This window comes from Rhineura floridana, chromosome 3 (assembly GCF_030035675.1).
Source record: "Rhineura floridana isolate rRhiFlo1 chromosome 3, rRhiFlo1.hap2, whole genome shotgun sequence".
Taxonomy (NCBI): domain Eukaryota; kingdom Metazoa; phylum Chordata; class Lepidosauria; order Squamata; family Rhineuridae; genus Rhineura; species Rhineura floridana.
Window position 1 is genome coordinate 171,730,404 of NC_084482.1, and position 27,397 is coordinate 171,757,800.

Here is a 27,397-nt window from a genome sequence, read left to right on the forward strand (position 1 = left end):
TCTTTAGAGGGAAGGTTTCTAGATTAAAAAGCTGCTATCACAGCTAAGGGTTGTATCCAGTGATGTTCCTCATGCTGGCTGAAAGCTCTTTGATCCAACTGAATGTGGGTGAGACTATTTTGTTGATCCCTTGTCCCTGTGTTACTCCTTGCATGCTCCCGAAATCTGCTCCAGAGGTTTGGGGAACTCTTTGGAAGAGTGTAGGTGGCGGGGTGTGGGGCTGCAGTGATTGGGAAATTGAGAAAAATGGCCTTGTTCCCTGTTCTGCTCATTGAAGCCTCCACTTGACCAAAGCGTGTTCCATCAGTGGAAGGACACGTATTGGATACAACCCTTAAGAACTGCAAGGGATGAAGAGCACTTGAGTTCATGTACATAACATCTGTTTTAAGCATAGTCTCTCTGAATCCTTTGATTCTCTCTGAATTAACACTTTGAAAACTTGGAAACACCTCAGAAGTAAACACAATTTACTGGCTTGTATGCATAATTAAGAGCTGATATTGTAGTAGCTTTATGTAATTATGCGTGATGTTCTTGTTTGTACCTCACTTTGAAGTTACACACTTTAATCATGTGTGAATAATATGTTTACTGCTGTATCTTTCACTTCTAATCTTATGGTGTTGTTAAATATAAATAACAGACTGACAATATTAGCAGTTCAACTTTTTTGTCTCAACTTTGGGGCTTTCAGATGCTGTATAGTACTGAAATCAATGCATATGCATGGGTCAGAAGCACGTTTATTGTAAACCTTTTCCCCATCTGATTATGTGCCTGTGGATTAAAAACCCAGAGCATGCTACAACCAAAGAGAGAGAACCAAAAGTATCTGCAGTTAGGTGGCTATAAGGTACACCTTTGGCACCCTGAATCCACCTGATCCCTGCTGCTCCTCAGACTGGCCCAAGAAAAGTTCCTTTTCCTTTGCTGGGTATAGGCCTCTTTCATCTTTGCCTATACTCACCGACCTGCAGAAAGCTGACTACCTCAAACCTAGAAAACTGCAATGTAATTGCTGTCCTGGGCTCCTGCTGGGAGGAAGGGCGGGGTATAAATCAAACAATAAATTAATAATGTACTGCCCTCAAGTTGATTCTGACTTATGGCAACCCTATGAATCGGGTTTTCATGAGGCTGAGAGGCAGTGACTGGCCCAAGGTCACCCAGTAAGCGTCATGGCTATTTGGGGATTTGAACCCTGGTGTCCCAGGTCGTAGTCCAACACCGTAACCACTACACCACACTGGCTATCTCAAAACTGCAATACTTAGAGCAAAAGAGAACATAAAGTCAACCATCTCTTCTCAGTTCATTTTTAGGGGTTCTTCTATGACCTCTTCTACTGAAGCTGATTGGGTTTTAAAAAATACTTTCTGCTGCTGTTTTCTCATATTTTATTGTTTTGTTAACTTGCACGTATGTTCTCCTATTTCATTGTTTGAACTTCTTTGAGAAGCCTTTTTTTAAACCAGGCAATCAGGATCTAAATGTACACCCTTTAACTACTAATTCTTCAAGCCAATGAAAGATAAAGTTTGCTGAGAAAGTGGGATAAGGTGTTGTGGAACAAATGCATTCTGGAAGAAAATAAAAGGCATGTAGGCTACTTCTACAGACATTCTACGATCCTTGTGCACTAGGGTTGCTAGATCAGAACCATCCCAAACTGAAATTTTGGGGATGGGCCCTAGTGATGCCATGAAACATGATAAATTAAACATCAACCACAGTTGTTGGGCACATACAATTCAAACAAAAATATTTCTCTGATTGGAAATTAAGATAGAAATCTTAGCTAAAAGATGGAGCCTGGGTAGGGAGCATTTAATGTAGCCAACTTACTTCTGGCAAAAATGGTTTAAGTGAGTCACCAGAAGGCCATTGTAGGAAGAAAGGAGCCTAGTGTTGTGGAGATGTTAGATGGGAGCGCTCAGGAGTAAAGATGGACGCCCCTGAAAGCTGCAATTCTAAACACACTTATTAAGGGACTAACCCCTATAGAACTCAATAGGACTTACTTCTCAGTAGTTATGGTTTGGATTGTGTTGTTGGTAAAGCTTAACCAGGGATCCTCTGCAGAGATATCCATATCCATGGAGCATTGGCAACCCCCTGCCTGGAATACTCTGCCCCTACATTTCAACTTGGCTGCTCCAAATTTCTTTACAGATTTGACCCTTCATTTCAGAAAGAGGTCTGAGAAATGAGTAGAAGTAAGAAGATTCTCTACCCTTTCTGTCTCCCCTGTGGGCTGCTATAAACTCACTTTGAAAGCTAACCCAATTTCAGTGAATAATAATTGACAGAGAGAAAACACACATGGTTTGGTCTATCTTCACAGGCAGCAGCTTGGGAACAACAATTGTAGTCACAATGCCCAGTATATGAATTCTCTTTTACCACTATTGAGCAACAAACAAACAGTAATGCAAACAACAAAGTGCATCATCAGTTTAAGGGAGTTGAAAGGAGTGCATGGAACCACTGTTGTTGCTTCGTTGGATGAAAGGGAGTGAGGATAAAGGTAAATGTAATGCAAATAGAAAAAGAAAAGGAAAAGACAGTGATGATTTCCTAAATGCAATACCATACCAACCACAACAAGATTTCTATGAGTAAGGCAGAAAACTCAGCATCCCACAACCAGTCAGGATTCCTAAACAAAAACAAAAACTAAAAAAGTTCTGGCAGCCAGTCAGCCAAGGTCACAGTAATCCCCATGCAACACAACCTGACCCTGGGGCTGCAGTTAGTGCAGAGTGCTGTGGCATGATTGCTGACATGAGTGAGACCCTATTAGCACACCTCTGCTCTGAAATCTGCTCTGGTTGCTGATTTGCTACCAGGCCAAGTTCAAGGTGTGCTTTCCATATTACGGGTTCCACATAGTACTTGTTCTGCTCTTGTAAGAAATCAATCCTTTGGTGTGGCAGCACCTACGCTTTGCAACTCCCTATTGACATTAGGGAGACACCTTCATTGTACTCATTTTGGCACCTGCTAAAACATTTTTGTTTAGACAAGTCTACCCAGGCATGTAGAAGCTATTACGTTTTTATCTATTTTTACACATTGTTGGTTTTATCATTTTGAATATTTTAAAATACCTGTCTTTAACTGTTTTTACCAATAATTTTATTGTTTTAATTCTTTCTGTAAACTGCTGTAAGATTTTTTTACAATTAAGTGGTATATAAATGTTACTAAAATACATAAATAAATTTTGGAATCACTGTGGCCCTTAGGTCTTTTTCCATGTTTAGGAACAAAGGAATCTGCCTTATACCAACTCAGGCCATTTGGTACCATCTAGCTCAGTACTGATGACATGGACTAGCATTGGCTCTCCAGGGACCTTTACATGCAAAGCATGTGCCCTACCACCGAGCTACAGCCCGTCCCATTAAAAAAATTTTTTTTAGAATTGTTCTTTTCAATTCACTAATGAATGCGCCTAGGGCAGATCCACACCATCCATTTAAAGCGCATTCAACACATATTTGAAGTGTTTGAATCCCACCACAGAATCATGGGAACTGTAGTTTGTTAAGGGCGGTGGGAACTATAACTGTGAGGGGGAAACTACACTTCCCAGGATTCTTTAGGAGAAGTCATGTGCTTTAAAACATGTTCGATGTGCTTTAAACGTATTGTGTGGATCTACTTCATAAGCTTTGCCTGCATGTAAATCGTTTTAATTAATTTTTTAAAATGGAAATGAGCTATAAAGTTTACTTGGTGACCATGGGCTACTCACCATCTCTCAGCCTAATCTGTCCCTCAGGATGAAAACAACAGTGGGGAACCATGAACACCCCAAGGAAGAAGGGCACACTGAAAATGTAAAGGAAGTATAATACTGTACAACTGTAGTGTGAAATCAGATACTTTTTGGGACATAGTATGAAGAAATATTTATATAAGCATGACTATCAAATACGTTTATTATTTATACAACCTGTAAAGATATTTATAGTGCAATCCTACGTTGGTTTACTCAGAAGCAAGTCTCAATGTATTGAGTGGGGCTTACACAAATAGGGAAGCGTGCAGAGAACTGCAACCTCAAGTGATAAGGAACTTCATTCACACAACCCAACATTCAGAATCATGCCACTTTACGCTGTTTTGCAACTGTTTATACTTGTTTTTATGGTTTTTGGATTTTAAAGGGATTTATTTCTTATTGTGAGCTAAAATGATGAAACTGAGGTTATCATACTTTGGACACATCATGAGAAGACATGATTCATTAGAAAAGATAATAATGCTTGGAAAAACAGAAGGGTGTAGAAAAAGAGGAAGGCCAAACAAGAGATGGATTGATTCCATATAGGAAGCCACAGACCTGAACTTGCAAGATCTGAACAGGGTGGTTCATGACAGATGCTCTTGGAGGTGACTGATTCATGGGGTCGCCGTAGGTCGTGGTTGACTTGGAGGCACATAACAACAACATTCTTATTGTGAGCTGCCTTGGTTTCCAGTCTGCAGCCCTACCACACAGGGTTGTTGGGAAGACTCCATATTCACACACACACTGGAGATTTTAAAATACATACATCCCATATAATAGTTTATTGTGAAAACCAGTTGGTGGTTCCTACATAATAAAAGCAGTGATGCCTATGTAAGCCCTGCTTAATTGCTTTAAAAAATAGGATTGGAGGGGGAGAGAAGGATTTGCAACACCAACACTATCCTTTGCTATGCTCAGTCAAAAGTCCCATTAATTTACAGCATAATCTGAACCATGTCTACTCAAAAGTAAGTCCTATTGAATTCAGTGGGGTTGTCTGAGTATGTGGGGTTAGCATTGCAACTGTACTCCCAGAAAAGCAAGTACTGGATTAAAGCTTCATATTGGGAAGGTTTTCAAAACAGTGCCCTCTTCAACAGCCCAGGAAAATTTAAACTTGTTTGACTCCTGCACATAAGAGAGAAAAAGACTATAAGCTATATATTTACTCAATTGATGAGATTTTCAGAAAAGCAGGAACAAACAAGTTTTCTGACTTGCAAAGAGCTCTAGTTACTGCCTTGTCAATCACAACCCTGACTTCACTTATTGGCTACAAACCTGAAAGGACGGGATTAGAGCTCCTTTAACTGAAGTTGGGGGGGGCTGCTGATGTTTTGGTGCGTATCTTGGGAACCACACCACCTAGAAACTTAATTTTTTTAAAAAATGAAAGCTGCGTGTCTGGAGATTAAGGTGACTCACCCAGAGAGCACCCCAAAAATCTGGAGTCTTTGGGTGAAAACCGGACACTCGGCAACCCTGTTGTGCACTAACTTATAGAAGATCGAGTTCTTTGCCAGTTACTTGTGCTTCGTGTTTCCTGCTAGTGCTTGTTATTTTATATCTTCACAAGCCTCATGATCCAGTGGGTTGTTTCATAGGTTATCGGTCCACTAATTTGTTCAATTTTCCTCCATGATGGTCAGAGCCCATTCAGCAATATGAAGACAATGGATTATCATTCAAGAGTAGTGTGACGGTTACAAAAATATAATATAGGTAGACATGGAGTATGTCCCGGAAGGACACAAGTATGCTCAAAATCAGAATTTCAGGAACAAACCTCTGAATTAACAATTTATCAGGTAATTCAATTCTCTCACCTATGACTTGAATTGGACGCTGGATTTGTATCACAGCAGATATGTTAATTAGCTGACCAACACTAGGATGTTTGTGTTATCACCAGCTTTTAGGTCATTGTAGCTGGCTGTTCTTCTTACATTTCATAGGATATAGGATTACATTTCGTGCATCTGGTGAAGTGGACTATGGTCCAAAAATGTCATAATAAATTTGTTATGTCTGTTGATAAAGTGCCATAAGATTCTTCATTGTTTTCACATATACAAATATGTTTTTTCTTCCATTTAGAAATGTGTGTTAATTCTTCCCACATAATGTTGGGTAGGACAATACAAACTGCAGAGGCAGTAGCAGGGCGTGACAGAGTGGTGGAACCACCACTGCATCCACAGCCCATCATTCATGCCAGCTGTGGTGGAGCATGGAGCTAGACCCCTTTGCCCGATCCAGTCCTCCTCTCCACATCCTGGCACAGAGGGTTTTTTGGATTGCAGCTTTAATTAGGATAGGTTTCTCATTTAGGTTTCCTAGCATACAACTTCATTAGTCTGTTTTACAATCTGCAGGCTGAACTATTCTTCACTCGTCACTATCCTGATGTAAGAAAGAAATCAATCCAAGTAGTGAAAATGGTTGCTTAACCAAATTGGGACTATTAAGTGATTGCACATTGTCTGTCTCTCTCAAAACCTAGCTATGCTTGTACTCACTTTTATGTATTTTTCTTTCCCTGACCATCTGCAGCACCAATAAAAAATGTTTTTTAGGAACCATTGTATCTTAAGACTGAGAAATATAACTTTTTTTCTCTGCCATAGAATTTCCCCAAAAGATCTTCTGATTCCATGTGTTTTTAAAGGCTTATGGTTTTTAAAAATATACTGTTTATAACTGATGGTTAAAGCATTTTCTTCTCCCAAAATCTGAGATTGAGTGAAGGTGTCATTTTCCTGGAACTGTCACAAATGCCCACCAAAGGGGTGGCCACTCCGTGGCTCTCCAGATGCTGCTGGACTACAGCTCCCATCATCCCTGACCATGGGCTGTGTTGGCTGAGACTGATGGGAGCTGTAGCTCAGCAGCATCTGGAGAGCCACAGAGTGGCCACCCCTGGATGCCTTTGTAACTTAAAACCTCTTTCCTGTGGCCAGGATCCAAAGAAACTGTACAACTAGCCCTTGCTCTCTGGGAGGCTTTGGATTTATTTTTCTTGAACAGCAATACCAATGTTATCTGGCAATCTGCTTTTGAAAATGACAGGAATTTCAGAAAATAATTGGGATATGTTCAGGGGATCAGCAGCTTGATGAAGGATAAAAAATGTTTTAAAAAGATCTTTTGGGTATTTGCAAACCTTCGCTTTGAGTACACCTAAAGGAGGTGTTTGGCTCCAAGTTTGTGTATTTATAACCCAGGCTAAACTCTCTATTGATGTAATTCACAGAACTTGAATTTAGGCCTGGAGTTTCTGAGAGGATGAAAACCAAGGCTGGGATCTGAAGACTGTGTGGCGTGCAAAGCGCTTCCAAATTTCAGAACCCACCCTATTCTTGTTATTGAAAATGTTGCATTTTGGATTTTGTAACTGATCCTGGGACCTATTGGTGAAGGGCGGGATGATGATGATGGTGATGATAATACTAATGTTAGCATGGAAAAGTAACCATTGTTTTTTTCAGCTGCAGTCTTCTGTGCCATGTTAAATTTGACTTCCAATTTCAAGACTGGCTGTGTGTGTGTTCAAGAGAAATGTGTGATGTAGAACAGCAATGGGGAACCTGTGGCCCTCCAGAGGTTGTTGGCCTACAGCTCTCAGCATCCCTGGCCATTGGCCATGCTGACTGGGGCTGATACGAGTCTGTCAATATCTGGAGGGCTGCACGTTCACCACCCCTGCTTAGAATGGGGATATTGCAGGGCTCAGTCCCGGACCCAATATTCTTCAACACTTTTATTAATGACTTGGATGAGGAGGTGCAGGTAATGCTTATCAGATTTGCATATGATACAAATTGAGGAGGGATAGCTAATACCATGGAAGACAGAAACAAAATTCAAAATGATCTTGATAGGCTGGAGCATTGGGCTGAAAACAACAGAAAAATTTAACAGGGATAAGTGCCAAGTTCTACACTTACGAAAAAGAAATCAAGTGCACAGTTATAAGATGGGGAAAACTTGGCTCAGAAAAACTACATGGCACTGATTATGCCTCATCTTGAGTATTGTGTCCAGTTCTGGATACCACACTTTAAGAAGGATGCAGACAAACTGGAACAGGTTCAAGGGAGGGCAATGAGGATGATTAGGAGACTGAAAACAAAGCTCTGTGAGGAGAGACTGAAATAACTGGGCATGTTTAGCCTTGAGAAGGGAAGACTCAGATGAGAGTAGCACTCTTCATAGCACTCTTCAAGTACTTGAAAAGTTGTCACACAGAGGAGGGCCAGGATCTCTTCTTGATCATCCTAGAGTGCAGGACACGGAATAATGGGCTCAAGTTGGAGGAAGCCAGATTTCAGCTGAACGTCAGGAAAAACTTCCCAACTGTTAGAGTGATACGACAATGGAACGAATTACCTAGGGAGGTGGTGGGCTCTCCAACAGCGGAGGCACTCAAGAGGCAGCTAGACAGCCACCTGTCAGGTATGCATTAACCTTTAAGGATTCCTGTATTAAGCAGGGGGTTGGACTCAATGGCCTTATAGGCCCCTTCCAACTTTTCTATGATTCTGTGAATGAAAAGGGGGCTGAAATGTCCCAGTGTATTCATGGGACTGTGCTTGTGGCCTTTTGAATCTATACTTTTATGGACCAAGTTCTACATATTTTCTATTTATTATTCTCCATTTTTTGTTTGAGTTTGGTTATGACAACCTCAGCAAATCACTTGCAAACAAAGAAGAAGAAAAAAGCCCAGCAGAGTGGTAAATTAATAACGGTCCTCTTCTAATCATCTTGTTTCATTTTAAACTATTTCCACACATGGATGGGAGATTGCCCGTTTTTATGCATCCCCTATTGTTTCCCTTCACATTGGCTTTCCTTCTGCTGCTGAAAGCTTTGAAAGTCCAGTCTGCTTTGCAGCAGGGGGGTTACTGGCTTCTTCTGTTGCAAACCTTTTCAATAATTGGAGCTGCCTTTCTTAACTCTTTACTAGTTTTAATGGTCTTGTGAACTATTACATTTGTTTTCCATTTTGGCCACTCTTTGAAGTGTCTTTCTTTGCTGCTATGGGGATGGCCCAGTTAATTGGTAAAGGCCATTCTTTATAACACTTAGAAGCAGCAGACTCCAAAAATTGCTAGGGGAAAAAAAAGAGGAATGCACACAAAGGTGTCAAAATTGGATAGATAAAATATTAGCCTCCTATAGAGTTAAATAAATCTCTAGTTTTATAGACTTTTAAAGTTGCTTTATCTTAGCTTGGCATTATAATATTGTACATTCAGTTTACAGTAGTCCCAGATTGCTTGTTCTTTCTTTCTTTGGCTTTATTAGTGCTGCTAGCAATATCATAGTAACTTAAGAGACTGATAGCACATTGTTTTAAATCTCTAGATAAGCAAAGGTTCTGTGAAAGCTTTTCGTTTTAATGTCCTTCCGTTATTTAGAGAGGAACCTAAAGCTCCAGTCAGTCACAATTAATTCTTTGGTCTGAGGATCCTGTCTTTGATTTTGAGTCTTAGTGTCATATGTCAATCTTATCCTAGTCTCCAGAAGTCAGATAATGTTGTTCTTTATTTCTATCTGGTGTAGTGCCTTAAACATTTATCTGTAATGCAGCAAACAGAATCCAAGATCCGGAAAATGGACAGAATTCCCATTGGCAATTGTATCAAATGTATCTACATAAGCATCTAGGACACTGTTATCTCTTTCTTCTGAGAGCCATGTGTGCATGGGGCTACTTCAGTGGCTAAAGGCCATCAGGTGAGAAAAAGTAGCATTTATTTGATTGTAGCTGAATTCCAGCATTTAAGATTGAGATGTTTTGCAAGGAGCAATACAGTTTTTCTTAATTATTTTTATTGTCATTGTTATCCATTTGCAACGGTAATAGCATGTTTGTATGCTTACTGGTTGTGACCTACTTCTCAGAAAGATTTCCCTCATTTAATTAAAATGAAAACTCTAGGCTTCTTCACTACTGTTGTTAAACCTCCACCACCCTATAAAAATTTCCATACTGTTTTCAGGAAGTCTTGCCTTTATCACATATGCATAATTAAATGGAGCTGTCAATGAGGCGATAAACCATAGCAGAATTCACTTGGGAGCAGAATGCAAATTTGGAGCTATAAACAGAGGTCTTGGGAAAGGTCTTGACTGCTTTTGCCAGTCCAATTATCACCCAAAGTCATTCATATTCTCAGTGAATTAGGTGAGGGAGATCATCTTCCAAGTGTGAAAGTGAGTCTAGAAGTAAACTGTGAAACAAATGCTAACAGGAAATGAAGGCTGTTGGGTTATATTATTCAGCCCTACTGCTTAAACCTGTATTCTTATTAATATACACGAGTGTGGTCTAAATCTGCAGGCTTCTAACGTCATGCCTGTTGGAAATATTCCAGTGTTAGTTTTTTGTGATTCAAACAATGAGAAAATACAGAGTAGGCTCCTGAATTCTCTTGAGCCAGATCATCAACTTGTATAATTCCTAGACTTTTTTTTACACTTCATGCGCTTACTTTGTATTGGTTTGAACATAACACTAAGTCATGGGTTGTTTGACTAATGTGTGGTTTGTTTGAAAATCCCAACCCAGCACAGCAGACTAGCCATGGCTTACTTTCTGGCAACAAGGCATGATGTGTTGTCTCAGGAACCATGATTTGTTTTTAATTAGTGTTTGGTGCTATGTCCATATCCAGCAGACTTGCTAAATGGTAGTTTGTTTGGCTGCCCCATCACAGATGCTCACAGAGGCATGAGGCAAGAACAGCTGGAGAACCAAACTGTGGCTTGTTTGCTTGCCTGTGAGACAACTCATGGTTGAATAAATCATGATTTAGCATTATGTGTGAACGTTCATGTTGGCCAGTTTTGATGTGGCATAATATTTCTTAGTTTTTCAGGATTACAGATTAGACATACTTGCTCACATCAGCCATTTTTTAAAATGTGATGCAATCAACATGCTGCTTTCAGTAGTTTTGGCATGTTTTTTGCATTTTCCAGTATGTGTTCACATTTACATCACCATCTTGTGAAAAATCATGGGGAAGTTAACTGAAGCAGAATATGAATGGAAGATATGCTGAAGCATTCTGAGAAAAGTTCAACATTCACTGGAAAGTTCAGTTTGTGAAATGTTTTGTCTGGGTGGTTCACTATCAAGATCTGTGTCATATACCAGCTGAGCTTGTTACAAATTGTGGCCTCAGGCAATCCAATTATCTCTGTACCTTGTTTGAAAAGTGAGAGTATCTTGGCCTTTCCAGACACCTTCACTTGCCGGTGGAGGAAACAACTCCTTTCCTATTGCATTTCTACTTCATGCCTAAAGAAATGATATCTTCATCTCGACATAATGGCAATGAACAGGCCTAGCCTTGATTCAGAGAATTGTGTGTATGTTTAAAATTGTAAAAGGTGTTCGCATGAGCCCTGGAGAGAGGTGATATATAAGGGCGCTGGGGAAAAAAAGAAATAGGCAGCTTATCTCTTTATTCCACTTCGGGCAGTTTCTTTTATTGGAATGCAGGCTACACATTGCCTACATGATAATAAATAAAAGCTGTTGTGAATTGAACATGCCACTCAAAATAGTTAAGGGTGTCATGAGAATTTGAACAGGAGTGTTCAAGACCCCTCTTCAAATTCTTGTTGGCAGAATTGAGAGCTGTGCAGTCTTTGATTCTCACGGAACTCTTCCTATATCTACTTCCCCTGCCCAGAGGCTCAAGAAGTTACCTTGGAGTAAGTGGCAGAAGCAGCAGCAGCCATCCATATCCCTGGCACTGTGTCTTTTCCTTGTGGTGAAGCCCAAAATCCTTGGACTTTCAATCTCAATCTCCAGAGGAAAAAGACACTTGGAGGACTGAGAGTACCTGATACCATCTGCCTCAACACAAGCTTTTGGGTACTTGGGGCAAAAGGAGAAGAAGCAGTGTGACCAGCATGGGTATTTTAAAGTGTTTGGTTGGAATACTGTAAAGACCTTAATGCCTGTTGGGGCATATAGGAGGGTGATTGCCCATCCTAAAAAGAGGCAGGAAAGGACATGTAAGATGCCAGAGAGTGATATTATGAGCTCCATTTCAACTATAAGATACTTCTGACTTATCACAACTATTTTCCTTAAACTGAATGCATAGATCTTCAATCCAAAGTCATTTATTTTACAAAAATGAGCCAGATATACTTTCACTAGACTTTGGATTGATTAATTGACTGACTGACTGACTATTGGCAGGTGGTGGTGGTGTTTGTAGCTGGGACCTCCTTTGACCAAAGTAAAATCTGCCTATAATCTACTGTGGTGGGGTATCCCATATTAGTCATACCCATTTGTTCATCATTTTATTTGGGATGCTGCCTTTCCACGAAAAATTGTGCTCAAGGCGACGTACAACAAGGTGAACAGAAATATATTTCACAAACAATTGCAAAAATGATTTCCTAATAACAAAAAACAATAAAATAGTAATATAAATATAATAGCAAGCAAAAACTATTAAATATTATGAACATAATAAAACAGTCTTTAAAAACAAAGAAGAAATAACCATTAACACACTCCCCCCAAGACCCTAAGGAAAACCATCTATTATGTCCTACAAAACTTCATTATTCTTAGCGGATTGTTTTGGAGGGACTGCTGGCAAGGCATCAGCAACAGCAGTCTCTTTGTAAACAGAAGTGTGGACTCCTCCCTTTCAACACAGGTGTAGGCAGGTGTAAGCTTCCAAAGTCACTTTGGGGTAAAACGGTCAAGGCAGGTCTTCTCCCAAGCTGGCAGAGCTACTCAGATCAACCCCATTGAAATCAATAGACCCCACTGAAATCAGTAGATTTCAGTGGGTCTACTCTGAGCATGATTTAGTTGGATATAGAGATGTGAAGGCCCAGAAAAAAATGTGTCCCGTCCCCCCACATTTTTTCAGAAAAAAACTGGAAAAATTAAGGGGGAAAATGGACCCCCCCTTTTTCTGGGTCATCACATCTCTAATTGGATTTTTCCGAAGGTTACTTGCTCAAAGTGCCTTAAAATGGTGTTGTTTTGAGTTGTGCGAAGGATTCACTTCAATACAGTTTGCACAGGAGAAATGTGAGATGTAGTTCATGAAAGCTTGTTGCTGTCTAATTTGAACTGCTTGCTTGCTTGTTTGTTTATCTTACTGATTTTGGATATGCAGTTTGCCTCTGTTTTATGCTATTTATTCCATGGAAATATGAAGATTTCTTAAATGTGTTTATAAGTCAAAATAGCATATTTACAACCTAAGAAGCAAAATATAATATTGCTGCCCTTAATTATCAAAGCTTTGTCTTGAAAATGGTCTCTATTGAACAATATAGTGGCTTTGCTTTTGTTGATGCTATCGATTCAAGGCCATATAGCTACTCAGAGTTGGCAACAATTATTGGGAACTGTGAGATGCTGACCTTTCCTGCTCTCCCTGGTAGAGTTCTTCAAGGAGATCTATAGCATGGCATTGTGGCTGTGCTTTTTATATCCGTGTAATCAGTTTTCTCTCTGAAACGTGTAAATGGGTTCTTGGATAACCCAATTAATGTAACGAAGTTTGTCTTTTTAATTCCATGGAAGTTAATGGCTAAGTCCCATGGTTAAATATTTTCTTTTGGTTAGGTGAACAAAGTAGACAGTGTCTAGAGGCAAGGTCAGTGGTAATGCAAGAGTTTGGAGCATAGCCTTGGTTTTAAATTTTATGTTTCTTGGCAAGTGTTTGTATCTGTCAGTTCATAGTCCTTGCCCTACAATATATTGCCATGTGCAGTTTTAACCGTTAAAAGCATTGAATTGTATCTGTTAAAAACAGAAATGGGCTTGTTTTTTTGTTTTCTTGTATAATTTACAATGCCAGACAGAGAGGATGCCTTACCTCAGTCAGTGAAAAGAGCACAAATGCTGGCTTTAGAAAAGAATGCATAAGGCTAATTGCTGATGGCTTAAATGTTTCAGACCACCTACTCAGAGAATGCCAGGATTTTAAAAGTTTGATTGAAGTGCCAGGCAACTTTGGAGCTTTTTGAAAAGAATTTGTGTAACAATTTAAACACAAAGAAAAAGAGCAATATACAGTTTCCAGAAAATACTGTTGGCATTTTTAAAAATAGAAGAACATTCTGTTGCTTACCATTGGGCTAGCTAATGTTAAGGCAAGACATGCGAGTGATGCAGTTAAATTAAATCCGTTACCTACTTTATCAGCAGCCACGGTACTGCTGGCTCTGGTGTATTGAAAACTTTATTCTTTCAACAACCCGAGCAAACAATAATATACAGAATTGGAGTGGTGTGTTTTGTAAGTAGAGAATTCTTACATCCATTCTGTACACAGACATTCTTAATGATAATGTACTGTATTGTAAATGTATTTTGCATGCTCCCAAGTTAAAGAGGTTTTTATTTTCCTTTATTTTGACTATATGTCTGGAGAGAATAAAGGATGAACTATAATTCTAAGCAGATCTCTTCCTATCAAACAAGCCATCAAGCAGACAATTTATAAGGTGTAGGAGCTTCACCTGAAGACCTAAATTATCCTGGAAGTATTTAACTGCAGCAGTACGTAATCCCAGTAGTTGAATATTATAGTAAGAAGACTATCTCAAACTGCATATTTTGTTGTTTTCAGCTGCCTCTGCAATGCTGTAGGTGGGCTTGCCTAAATAGATCATAACAATCTCCTCTGTTTCCAAATTATATCTGTATCTCCTTTTTTTAAAAAGAAGAGTGGTGCATGCATGCAGTGCATATCCACCTCTGATGATGCAATGTATTGATTTTGGGCTTGCATAGTTCCTTTTTGTAACTCCACCACAGCCAGGGACAAAGGTATAAATGTGCAACAATAGCAAATTCAGTTCAGTATAAGTGTAAAGTGATGCACATTGTGCCAAAATAAATACAATACAGTCTTAACTTCACTTATACTTTATTAGGGTAGGAATTGATGAAAAGAAATCTTGGAGTTGTGCACGGTGTGGAGAAAGCGGTTAGCAAGAATTTTATTTTTCTCTCATGGGTTCATCCTATGAAACTGTTTGGGAGGACGATCAGGACAGAGAAGAGGGCATACTTCTTTATACAATGTATAATTAATTTATGGAATGCTTAGCCGGAAGAGACAGGGATGGCTGCTGAGTTAGATGGCTTTAAAATATGATTAGACATATTCATGGAAGGGTTTTCAATAGCTGCTTGTTGTAATGGCTGTCTGCAAAGTCCTGGGTTTAGGAGAAGTATGTATCTCAGTGCCAGCTATTAGTGTGCAACAATAGGAGAAGGCTATTGCCTTCATGCCATCTGGTTTGCCATTTTTTGAAACTGGATGCCGGACTAGATTAACCATGGATGTGATCCACCAGGGCTCTTAAATTCTTATATGAACCTGGTCTACCCAAAACCAAAAATAACATGCTACATAACTTATCAATAACTGTCATGGTTCTACCAGACATCCGCTCACATGTTTTCATGTCTTCTCTCTGGCTTTCATACCTGTTGGGTTTGCAACCACCCCTGGTTTAAGGGCTGCTGAATTTAATGGAATTAAATGGTAGTGATTGATTTTTAAAAGTTGTTTTAGGAAGCTTTTAAAAATCCTGATCACTTCAGCTCAAAATACTATCTCCATCTATTTGATTTTCAAATTCTGTTACTGCCAAGAATGTGTATGTTTGTATCACAACAATAAAGGAAAATTTGTCACTGAACTAGACTGTCTGCATATTTAAAAGTGCGGCCCAAGTTGGAAAGCTCTGCTATTTCCAGGTGCATCTGAGAGTGTTATTCTCTGGAATGCTTTTCCAGGAACCCTTTATTGGCAGCTACGGAAAGACCATTTAGCTTATTCCTGATTGTCTGCTTGCATTTCAGCCATGTAACCAAATATGGTCCCTGTAGTCTTAAGGCTTAGTCCTGTACTGACTGCAGGTCTGAACTGAAATTAATTCCCTGACAGAGCAGTCCTGTTTGATGGCTGTGAAAAGTGCCTGCTTTGGCAATTCTTGGGGTGGGGGCTGCAAATGGGGACAAAGTCCATCTTATCACTGAGGGCTCCAGAAGGCAGCCAGGTTGAGCCCTGGCCAAGGGGCCCTGAGGCCCAGAGGGGTCCCTGAAGGGCCCCTCCTTAGGGTGGGTGAGTAGTGCTCCCATTGCACGATCCATGGCAGCGTCGGTTCCCAACCCTGGTACGGATCGCAGAGAGGGAGCTCCCAGGCACCCCCCTACGACTGCACAGGTCCACAACTCCTGCCTGCACGCCCTACCTACCTCTCCTGTTGTGATGAATGCTGGCTGTGCTGTGCATGCATGTCTGCCTTCAACCAAGATGGCGGCATAGGCATCAGCCCCTTAGGGAAGCCTCAGTCGCCATCTTGGTTGATGGTAGGCATGTTTCTGCAGCGCAGCCAGTATTCACTGCAACAGGGGAGGTGGCACATGCGGGCAGGTGCTGTGGGCCTGGGGCAGGCTGGTCCCCAAGGGCCAAATCATGCCTGGCGTTAGCCCTGTTATCACTGGCAGTGATGGCCATACTCCTTTCCCCAGAGTCCATTCAGAATGAAGGAACTACTTCCTGTATTTGTTGTGCATCACCTTAACATTGTCAAATAGCTAAATCTGATTGAATACGTGGTGTTGTCTCAATGCCAATTCAGAATCAAGGCAGGAAATAGTCCTTACTTTGAATAGGTTGACTGAGCTCAACCGCTATATGATCATATTTCCAGACAGTTGGGAGGGAGAAGAAAAAATCAGAAACAATTGCAGAGAGAAGCCGTCAACAAAGCAAACCATTAGATAGCCAAGCCAGTGTCTCAGTTTATTTTCAAAACGTAATTGTCAGAGCAAGTAAAATAATACAAAAAATTTCAATTAAAATTCCATTTAAGAAACACAATGCCAAGAAAGCCCCAGTTCTTGATATATTGACTTGTAAATTGTGATTATTGCAGCATAGTATTTCTTGCCAATTTGTTCAAGTGGCTTTGCACTTATGCTTGTGCAAGCAGGGCATCTGGATTTTGCCTGTTCCGCCTAGCCAGTAAAATCCCCCTGTCCATGCCCCACAAAAGTTTCTTTTGAGGATTGGGAAACCCTCTGTAGCGCTATGGAATATGAGATAGAATACTGCATTTGGTGGAGAAGATTAGTGAAAATGGGGTGCCTTGCCTTGCACTAGTGGAAGCTATTCTGCTAATACAAAGCCACTAAAGGAAACAATTCCTTATTCTTCCCCCCTTGTATTCTTCAAAAAAATGTATCTCTTTTAGATATGTAGGACTAAACACTTGTTTAGTTAATTTCTGTAATAAAAAAGAATTGGGGGATTCCCAAGTTTCTAACTGTGCTTGGTGGGAGAGCATGTGGCCTGTGGACCATGTATGTCCTGGTCATGATTTTGCATGAATAGGTATTCCCAAGCATATCACTGAAGGTTTTCAAATATAATTAAAATGTACTTTCAAGTGCAGTATTTGTAAATAAAAAGTGAAATGGTAGTAGTGTCCAAGAGGTTGCCAATGTTTACTTTTTAAATTAGTATTCCTTCTTAGAGCAACAGGATCTTAACTGTTAGGCATGAAAAGAAATGAGTCAGGACAATGTGCATAGCATGGACTGCAGCATCATATAGTAACACATGTAAATGCTCTCTTGCTTATGTGGGAAGTGTCAAATATCTGACAGCTCTGCAACTGGCTTGTTATTTCCTACAACTATGGCATTAGGATAAATAGCATTTGCTGTTTCCATGTGTGGGATTTTTCACACATCCTCCACGCCACTCATGGCTAGAGTATGTGCTATCAAAGTAGTGTTATTCCAGAACTTACATTCTGTCTCTGGTACAGTTCAAAATAAGAGGGGCTGGTTCAGTTCAGACATCAAGCCAAATCCTGGTGAAGAAAGTTTACTGTGGTTTGGTGTGACATCTGAACTGCTATCATTCCACATCCAGAGAGTTCTGGAATGTGGAGAGATAAGTGAACTGATGAGCTTGTAAAGCTGAATGCTGTGAGGATGGAAAATGAAAGTGGATTCCAAATTATGGTTGCCTCTTGTGTTTGGAAGCTTAAATATTGTTTGGGTTCTAAACTTTTCTTCTTCTTCTTTGATTTATATCCCGCCCTTCCTCCCAGCAGGAGCCCAAGGCGGCAAAGAAAAGCACCAAAAACATTAAAACATCAAAAAACAAACTTTAAAACACATTAAAACAAAACATATTCAAAAACGTTACTTAAAAAAAAGGCCTTAGTTAGCCAAGTCATACTTCAATGTGGTATTGGAACAGAGCCACAGTATTTATGGGATACTGCAGAATTGCATTAATATGTATTATTTTAAAAATGAAGACGAAAGTGGTAAATATTTTCCTAGGGCACTAGCTTCTTGTTGGCAGGGGATTTGTTTCTAAACATTTTAATGGGAAGGCTTCCCTTCTTAATTTCATTCATGCCATAAGGTAAATTTGAACTTATTGTCTTATCATGCTTGCACAAGAACATGCGAGTATTGGCTCCTGCTTGTTTACATAGGTTTTGAAGAGTCTTTTTTTTAAAAGTACTTTATTTAAATATTTTTTTCACTGACAAAAGAACCATACATTAGCCAACATTTCATTAATTGCTCATTTCAAATATAGCCACTAATTTTCACTTACATATTCTTTTCAGAGTAACAGGCAATCAAAATCATTAGCACACAATATATTACATATTCCCCAACATCATTTAAAATGCTCTCTCCAGCTCCAGATATATATGCATGTGTGTGTGAAAAAAATTGTCAGTATCAGTAATACAATATAAATATCATTTCGATCATGAAGCCAAGTGAAATTTAGCTGCTGTTATCAAAAACACATTGTGTACTTGGAATGTTCCCATTCTCTTTGTAGCTCAGTGAAACAGTAGATGGGCTCAAGGGAAAGATTGCATACCCTGCAGTGGACTCTATATAGTCAAGCATTCTTGTCTGATATCAGATGAATGGTCCAATTTGTACTGTCTCAGTTAGCTGTTGTGGTTTGTGTGGGTGTTATAAACAGAAATACTTGTGTGCTGGTGGTGATTTAATTAAATAGTGGTTGATTTCAAATCCTGTTTAAATGAGAATCATGGTTAGCCATTTCTGAAGTTATTGGCTTTGTGGTAGGAGGAAAAATTGTACCCAATAGGGACTGTGTGATCCTATAGCTCCTGCTTGTGATTAAATAGGAACAGGGACAGCACCAGAGGGTGGCCAGATTGGGCCCTGGCCGAGGGTCCTTGTGGCCCAGAGAGGCCTTTGAAGGGCCCCTCCTTAGGGTGGGAGGATGGTGCTCCCATTCCATGATCTGTGCCAGGGTCAGGCCATGCAATCCAACCGCCGCAGATCGCGGAGATGGAGCTCCCAGGCACCACCCCAATACAGATAACACAGACTTCAAAACGGCCACACACATACCCCACCTATCTCTCCTGTCAGTGTGAATGTCATGTGCGCTGTGTGCGCATGCCTGCCATCACCCATGATGGCAGCAGGGGCTTCCCTAAGGGGCCGATGCTCCCTCTCGATCTTGGTTGATGCTGGGCATGCATGCTATGCGTGCATGTCCTTCACACGACATGAGAGGTAGGTGGGGCACTCGGGCAGGCTTATTAGGTCTGTGCTGCCTGTATCAGGGGGGTGTTGGGCTATGGCGCCGTAGGGCTGGGTCAGTCTGGTGCCCAGTCATGCCTGGCGCTGGCCCTGAATGGGAACCAGCATTATGTCTATTCTGGCTCAGCAACAGTAAAGTAAGCAGATAGTTTAGAAATAATAAAGAATGCTTTTAAACTTCTAGCCTTCATAATTTTTTGTTCTCCTGTTCACTCCAGTAAAATTCCTACAAAACATTGTTTCATTGCTCCACTTCATTGCATTAAGTTTGATTAATACTGAGTCACTTCATTTCTATTGCTTTCTATGGTGTTTTGGGACCAAGACCTGTCCTCTTTTGAGATAAACCAGGGTATGTAACCATTCAAGCATTCTTGTTCTGGCTATATCAGTCTGGCAGCTGTTGCTTTGATTGAAAAGGTATGCTTGACAACTCAGGACAAGTTTCATAACAAATGGCAGCAATTTCTGAAGCAGGGGGAGATACACTTCGAAGGATTTCAGCATATGCTGTTTCTAACAAGTACCTGGAAATGGGAATTTTCTCAGTTGGAAGGGAAGCTGTATCAAATTTGGGGATTTAAAAGGGAGGCTAAGATGTTATGGTCTTAAAGATGTATAATCTACTGGTATGTTTTTACATTGCAGTATGGATTATCTGAAGATGGTGTAGAGAGATATTGTAGATTTTAGTCATTTGCACGTCAGAAGTTCCCTTTGGCCTTAATCTATAAACTATCATCCCATTTTATTAAATCCTAACTTTGGAGTGCTTAGGTCTAAGACTGCATTTACAAAGAGGGGTGCTGGATAGTTTCAATCCAGACTGGATGTTTAGAAATCTGTAGTGGTAAAGTTAGATCCAAGGTTTTTCTACGTGCTGGTGTATGTATAGCACATATCAGGCTGTCAGTGGTCTAAATAACACAAAGAAGAGCTGGAAAAGGTCATACATTCCCTCGATTCATTCAGGTTCCTTGTCTACAGTCTTTTCTGTTTTTCTTTCAGCATGTTGGAACATCTCTCCAGCCATTCCATCTTAGCCTGTTGAAGGACTATGTCAGCCCCCAAAGCCCTGCTAACTCTCCCTCCCCATATTTGTGTGTTCTACTCTCAATCTGTATTCTTTGAAACATTTACTAAAGTAGCCATGATAAAACTCAGAATATTGGAACACTTTCATGCTGCAAGGAGCTAAGAAAAGCCATGACACCTCTTCTTTTAGCGTGCTGATTTAGACTCAGTCTGAACAAGTCTTGAGGGAATATCAAGCTCATGTGTTGCCTTCTTCCTTCAAACAGTGTGATTCCCTCCCTCCCTGGCTTGTGGTAAATGAAGAGAGGAGGAATAGGGTTGCCAGGCTCAGGGCCTGAGACTGATCCTGTATCTTTAGGAGAAGAGAAAGTCAGCCAAGTGCAGGTGTTCTTGCAACCCTGTAATGGAAAAAACCACAAGGTGGAATTCTCCCTTCCCCCTCCACAACTTTTAAAGATACAGAAGACCTCTTGGTTGCCAGGCCCAGCCTCCAAGAGGTCTTCTGTATCTTTAAAAGTTGTGGAGGGGGAAGGGAGAATTCCACCTTGTGGTTTTTTCCATTACAGGGTTGCAAGAACACCTGCACTTGGCTGACTTTCTCTTCTCCTAAAGATACAGGATCAGTCTCAGGCCCTGAACCTGGCAACCCTAAGGAGGAATTCAGATGTACAGGAGGAACAGCGAGCATGTGAATCCAGCAGGCCTTTGCCAATACCTTTTGTAGGAGGGGAGATATAAATATAAGAGACCTTCATGTGGTACCACACCAAGGTTTGGCATTATATCTTGACCAGCCCTGTGTCTAAGAAACAAAACCCAAGGCTAGTTTTCATATTATGCCTAGCACAGCCTTTCCCAACTAGTGGGCCACCAGATGTTGTTGGACCACAACTCCCATCAGCCTCAGCCAGAATTGCCAATGGTCAGGAAAGATGGGAATTGTGGCTCAACAACATCTCATGGCCCACTAGTTGGGAGAGGCTGGCCTAGTATATCCTTGTTTTTTGTTTGTTTATTTATTTGATTTGTATCCTGCCCTTCCTCCCATCAGGAGCCCAGGGTGGCAAACAAAGCACTAAAACACTTTAAAACATCATAAAAACAGATCTTAAAATACATTAAAACAAAACAGCATTAAAAACATTTTAAAAAAAACCTTAAAAAGGGTTAAAAACATTATTAAAAAACATTAATATGTCAGAATTGTTTAATGACATAGATGTAGACTGGGATAGGTCTCAACCTAAAAGGTTTGTTGAAAAAGGAAAGTCTTCAAAAGGCGCCAAAAAGATAACAGAGATGGAGCCTGTCTAATATTCAAGGGGAGGGAATTCCACAGGGTAGGTGCCGCCACACTAAAGGTCCATTTCCTATATTGTGTACTCCTAGCCATAAAAGTCAGCTGGGCCTCTAGTGACAAAGATAGATCCAGGAGCACCCCCAGGCTACAGACCTGCTCTTTCAGAGGGAGTACGACCCCATCCAAAGCAGGCAACTGACCAATAATCCGAACTCGGGAACCACCACCCCACAGCGTCTCAGTCTTGCTAGGATTCAGACTCAGTTTATTGGCCCTCATTCAGCCCACCACCGAGTCCAGGCAGCAGTCCAGGGCTTGCACATCCTCTCCCCATTCAGATGTTATGGAGAAATAGAGCTGGGTATCATCAGCATACTGCTAACAACTCGCCCCAAATCTCCTGATGACTGCTCCCAAGGGCTTCATATAGATGTTAAACAGCATGGGGGACAAGTGTCATGGCCCCTTCAGAGGACTTGGAGGAAGAGGAAGAGGCAGAGTTGGCAGACCCAGGAGAAGGAACTAGTGGAACCCCTGAGGACACAACTCTGGCTCTTCCCCAGCTGGAGAATGTCCAGGACCTGGCTGAAGCCCCTCAGTTGGATTCTGGGCATGAACAGGAGGCTCCCCTCCCCCCTGCAGAAAGGAGATGCCAGCGAGTAGCACAGCAACGAAGGAAGAGGTCGGGTCGTTTAAGAACAAGCAGCTCTGAGCAGCTGGGAGACAATCACGGGCACCTGGCTTAGGGAGTCTGTTATAAAAGGCAGTTCATGGCTGCAGCAGACTGCTGACTACAATGTCAGTTGTGACCCCTCGTGTATAATGCTGTTGCTAGTCTCTAGACATTTGGACTGGACCTCTGGCTTTCTGAGCCCTGCTTCCCTACCTGAACAATGCTCTTGGACACTGCTACTGGTTAGTTTGTCAAGCCTTTCTTCTGCCAGCCGACCTCTGTTATCTGCCTGGCTTTGACTGATTTATTGCCCAGCTAACTGCTGGCTGCTTCGTTACTGCCCAGCACTGAAGCTGACAGGGGTTTACCATTGCCTCCCTCTGAGGCTGAGAGGCAGTGACTGGCCCAAGGCTCAGAAAAATGTGCTTTTTCCTGCTTTTCTGAACATCTCACAGATTGAATAAGTAAGCTACCAGTCTTTTTCTTGTGTGTAAGAGTCAGACTGGTTTAAATTTTGAAGAGGGCAGTGTTTTGCAAACTTCCCAAATTGAAGCTTTAATCCAGTACTTGCTTTCCAGAGTAAACATACCCAGAGTAAACCCCATTGAATTCAATAGGACTTCCTTTTGAGCAGACATGGTTAGGATTGTGCTGTAAATTGATGGGACTTTTGAGCGAACACAGGAAAGAATTGTGTTTGTGTTGTATATCTTTCTCTCCCCCTCCAATCCTATTTTTAAAGCAATTAGGCAGGGCATACTTAGGTATCACTGTTTTTATTATGCAAGGAACTAATACTGATTTTATTTTTTTAATGTTCTGCAATGTTCAACTGGTTTTGACAATAAACTGTTATATGGGGTGTATGTATTTTTACATCTCCAGTGTGTGTGTGTGTATGGGAGTCTTTCCAACAACCCTGTGAGGTAGGGTTGCAGTATGGAAACCAAGGCAGCTCACAATAAGAAACCCCTTTAAAATCCAATAACCATAAAAACAAGTATAAATAGTTGCAATACAGCTTAAAGTGGCATGATTCTGAATTTTGGGTTGCATGAATGAAGTTGCTTATCACTTGAGGTTGCAGTTCTGTCCCTGTTTAAGTAAGCCCCACTGAATACATTGGGACTTGCTTCTGAATAAATAAATGTAGGATTGCACTATAAATATCTTTACAGGTTGTGTAAATAACAACAAGATGGTACCGTGTGGCACCCCACAGCACAGCTGCCAGGAGGCCGAAAGACAGTCACCCAATGCTATTATCTGAGAATGACCTTGGAGATAGGATCGGAACCACTGTAAAACAGTGCCTCCAATGCCCATCTCACCAAGTCGGCCCAGAAGGATACCATGGTCAATGGTATCAAAAGCCGCTGAGAGATCAAGTAAGAGTAACAGGGTTTCACTCCCCTTGTCCTTCTCCTGATAAAGATCATTCATCAGGGCGACCATGTTGATGGTGGCGGTTCTTCCGTGACACAGCATACGTTACTTTGGAGTTAAGTTGATCAAGAAACTTCTCAGATGCATTAGATCAGGTTAAGAGTCTTTATTAAGACATTAGGGCCACCAGGCTTAAGAGTAAATACATGTAGAGTTTCTTCAGTCACCCCCCCCTTCTGGGGGTAAACACAGAAGACAACCTCTCAGTTCACAGGCAATATACAGAAGACACAACTTACAGACTCTGTTAGAACTTTCCCAGTTGCTATCTCACGTTACCATGACAACCTCTGGCCTTGGATGTCTGCTCACTCTCAGGCCAGGAGATAACAGTTACTTCTCCAAACTTGCAGGCTTTATGGAAAACAACTAGAGACAGTAATGCCTGTGGGTCACAGCCCAACAGACCAAGGCCAATTCAGTCCCATAACCAGGGAGTTATGGTCGGTAGTTGTCACAAACCAATGGGTCCAGGGTGGGCTTTTTCAGGTGTGGTCAAATCACTGCCTCTTTCAAGGTAACTGGAACCACTCCCTCTCGCAATGATGCGTTGACCATACCCTGAATCCACTCAGCCAGACCCCCTTGGCAAGCTTTAATAAGCGAAGTGAAGCAGGGCAAGAGTTGAGAGGACACGCTGCTGGCCACATCATCGCAAGCACCTTGTCCACGTCATCAGGCCGCATCAACTGAAACCGTTCCCAAGAAGTTGCAGCAGATGTTGCACTGGACACCTCATTGGGGTCTACAGTACATGTGGATGGGGCATCAAGACTGCTACGGAGGCGAGCAACTTTACCCTCAAAGTGTCTTGCAAACAATTCACAGTCTGAAGAGTCTAAGACTCCATTTCCTGGAGTTGATGTCAACAGACTCCTGACAATATGGAAAAGCTCCACCAGACGGCTACTTGAGGATGCAATGGAAGCAGAGAAGTGGGCCTTCTTCGCCGCTCTCACCACCACACAGTAGGCACGGTTACGATGTTTTACTCATGCCCGATCAGCCTCACAACACGTCTTTGGCCTCTTGCACTCTAGCCGTCGTCCAGCCTGTTTCATTGCCTTTAGCTCACTGGTGTACCAAGGTGCAAGCCGGGCTGCACAGTGCCGGAGAGGGCGCTTGGGGGCAACTGTGTCGAGAGCCCGACGCGCCTCGCTGTTCTACAGCATGACAAGGGCTTCAACAGGGTCACCTGCTCTATCTACTAGGAACTCCCCCAGGGCATTCAGGAACCCAGTGGATTCCATTAGGCTCCGGGGGCAGACCATCTTAATCTGTCCACCACCCCTGCAAGGAAGGATCAGAGCCATAAGTCTAAACTTCACCAGGAAGTGATCTGACCATGACAATGGGGTGACATCCACCCCCACTATTTCCAGACCATCTGGAGCAAAAACCAAGTCGAGGGTGTGCTCTGCCCTATTTATTGGGCCAGTAACAAGTTGAGACAGCCCCATGGTCATCATGGAGGCCATTAAGTCCCGAGCCGGAACACTAGAGGCAGCCTCAGCATGGACATTGAAATCACCCAGCACTATCATTCTGGGCTCCTCCAACGCCACAGCTGAGTCAGAGAAGCTGCTGGGCAGCAGGGTGGACAGTACACCAGCAGCAACCCTAGTTTACTGTCTCCTCGGCCCAACACCAGGTGCAGGCCTTCACAGCCAGCTCCAAGACAGAGTGGTTTCCTGGTGACAGAGATGGAAGTTCTGTAGACCACAGCAACTCCTCCCCCGTGTCCCTGCAGCCTGTGCTGGTGCTGCAGTGAGTATCCAGGTGGGCAAAGCTGGGTCAGATCAACCCCTCCAAGCTCACCCACCCAGGTCTCGGTAATACACACCAAATTGGCACCTTCATCCACAATCAAGTCATGGATGAGAGTGGTCTTATTATGTAAATTAAAAAGAGGATTTACATACATTGTGTTAGTTTTTTGTGAAAGCTCATAATACACGTGATGCCATCCCTACATCCTGATTCACTAACTTGTGGCAGAAGATCCTAAGAAAAAGGACTGTATCCCCAGTCTAAGTTAGTTGCACTTAATTTAAGTCTCACTGATTTCAGTGCAAACTAAGTCATGACTAAGGCCGCAATCCAATACATGACTACTTAGATGTAAGCTCCGTTGGGTTCAATGGAACTTACTCCCAGGTAAGTGTGTATTGGATTGCAGCCTTAGTTGTGCCATTGATTGAAATGGGACATGCATTCAGTCTGAACCTAACAAATAGCGTGTTATGATCTTTGCATATGCCAAAATCATGGGGAAGTCTTTATCTTATAAAATGGTTGGGTGAATAGGTATCAGCAGATCATAATCTCTCTGCTGCCCTCAAAGCCCCCCCTGAAACAAAACATAGTGAATAATGCCAGTGCTTGATAGATTGCTGGCTTGACTATTGGTTGCGGTATGAAAGTATGCCAGACTAATGATAGAATGTGAATGATGGATCAGTGTGACACTGTTGGTTCCAAGTTTCATGTTGTAACTTGAGTTCTGCATTTTCACCCTTCTGTTTTCATGGTCCGTAAAGGGGTCAGAGAGTAAACAGATTATTTGATTTTGTAGCCCGGAGCTGACCTATAGCCTTTGCCTTCCTAATAAGCACCTGTTAGAACTAGACATCCCATCTGGACACTGCAGTATAAATAGCATGCCCTTGAGTTATGGGTACTCCTAACTATTGTCCTTGATGATAATCAGAACAGCTGAGGACAATAATAAAGAAAGCCACTCACTTCACAGGATTTGGTTTATTCAGTGAAATGTTGTTGTTGTTATTGTGTGCCTTCAAGTCAATTACGACTTATGGCGACCCTATGAATCAGCAACCCCCAACAGCATCTGCCATGGACCACCCTGTTTAGGTTTTGTAAGTTCAGGTCTGTGGCTTCCTTTATGGTATCAATCCATCTCTTCTTTGGCCTTCCTCTTTTTCTACTCCCTTCTGTTTTTCCCAGCATTATTATCTTTTCTAATGAATCATGTCTTCTCATGATGTGCCCAAAATATGATAACCTCAGTTTCATCATTTTAGCTTCTAGTGACAGTTCTGGTTTAATTTGTTCTAACACCCAGTTATTTGTCTTTTTCTCAGTCCAAAAGCTCTCCTCCAACACCACATTTCAAATGAGTTGATTTTTCTCTTATCCACTTTTTTCACTGTCCAACGTTCACATCCATACATAGAGATTGGGAATAGGGTTTCTGGGTTTAGGGCCTGAGACTGATCCTGTATCTTTAGGAGAAGAGAAAGTCAGCCAAGTGCGGGTGCTCTGTCTACTGTTAGGCAGCTTGCTTTCCATCCCCCCAGTTCTGATAGACACTAGTCAGCACTGTCTGAAGGTGTACTTCTCCTATACCAGCCTACCTATGTGTTAAGGTGTGCAAGGCAGGCCTTTCTTGAGGTCTTGCCACTGGGGGAAGCTCACTGTGCTGTGACATGGGATAAGGTCTTCTCTGTAGTGGTACCCTGCTTTTGGAACTCC

General features: G+C 41.7%; 1 protein-coding gene across 4 annotated transcripts in view; it reads left to right on the forward strand.

Moving 5' to 3' along the window:
* The window catches only part of PDZRN3 (PDZ domain containing ring finger 3), a 284,005-nt gene that overhangs the window by 37,140 nt on the left and 219,468 nt on the right, over positions 1 to 27,397 (forward strand). The window lies entirely within an intron of this gene.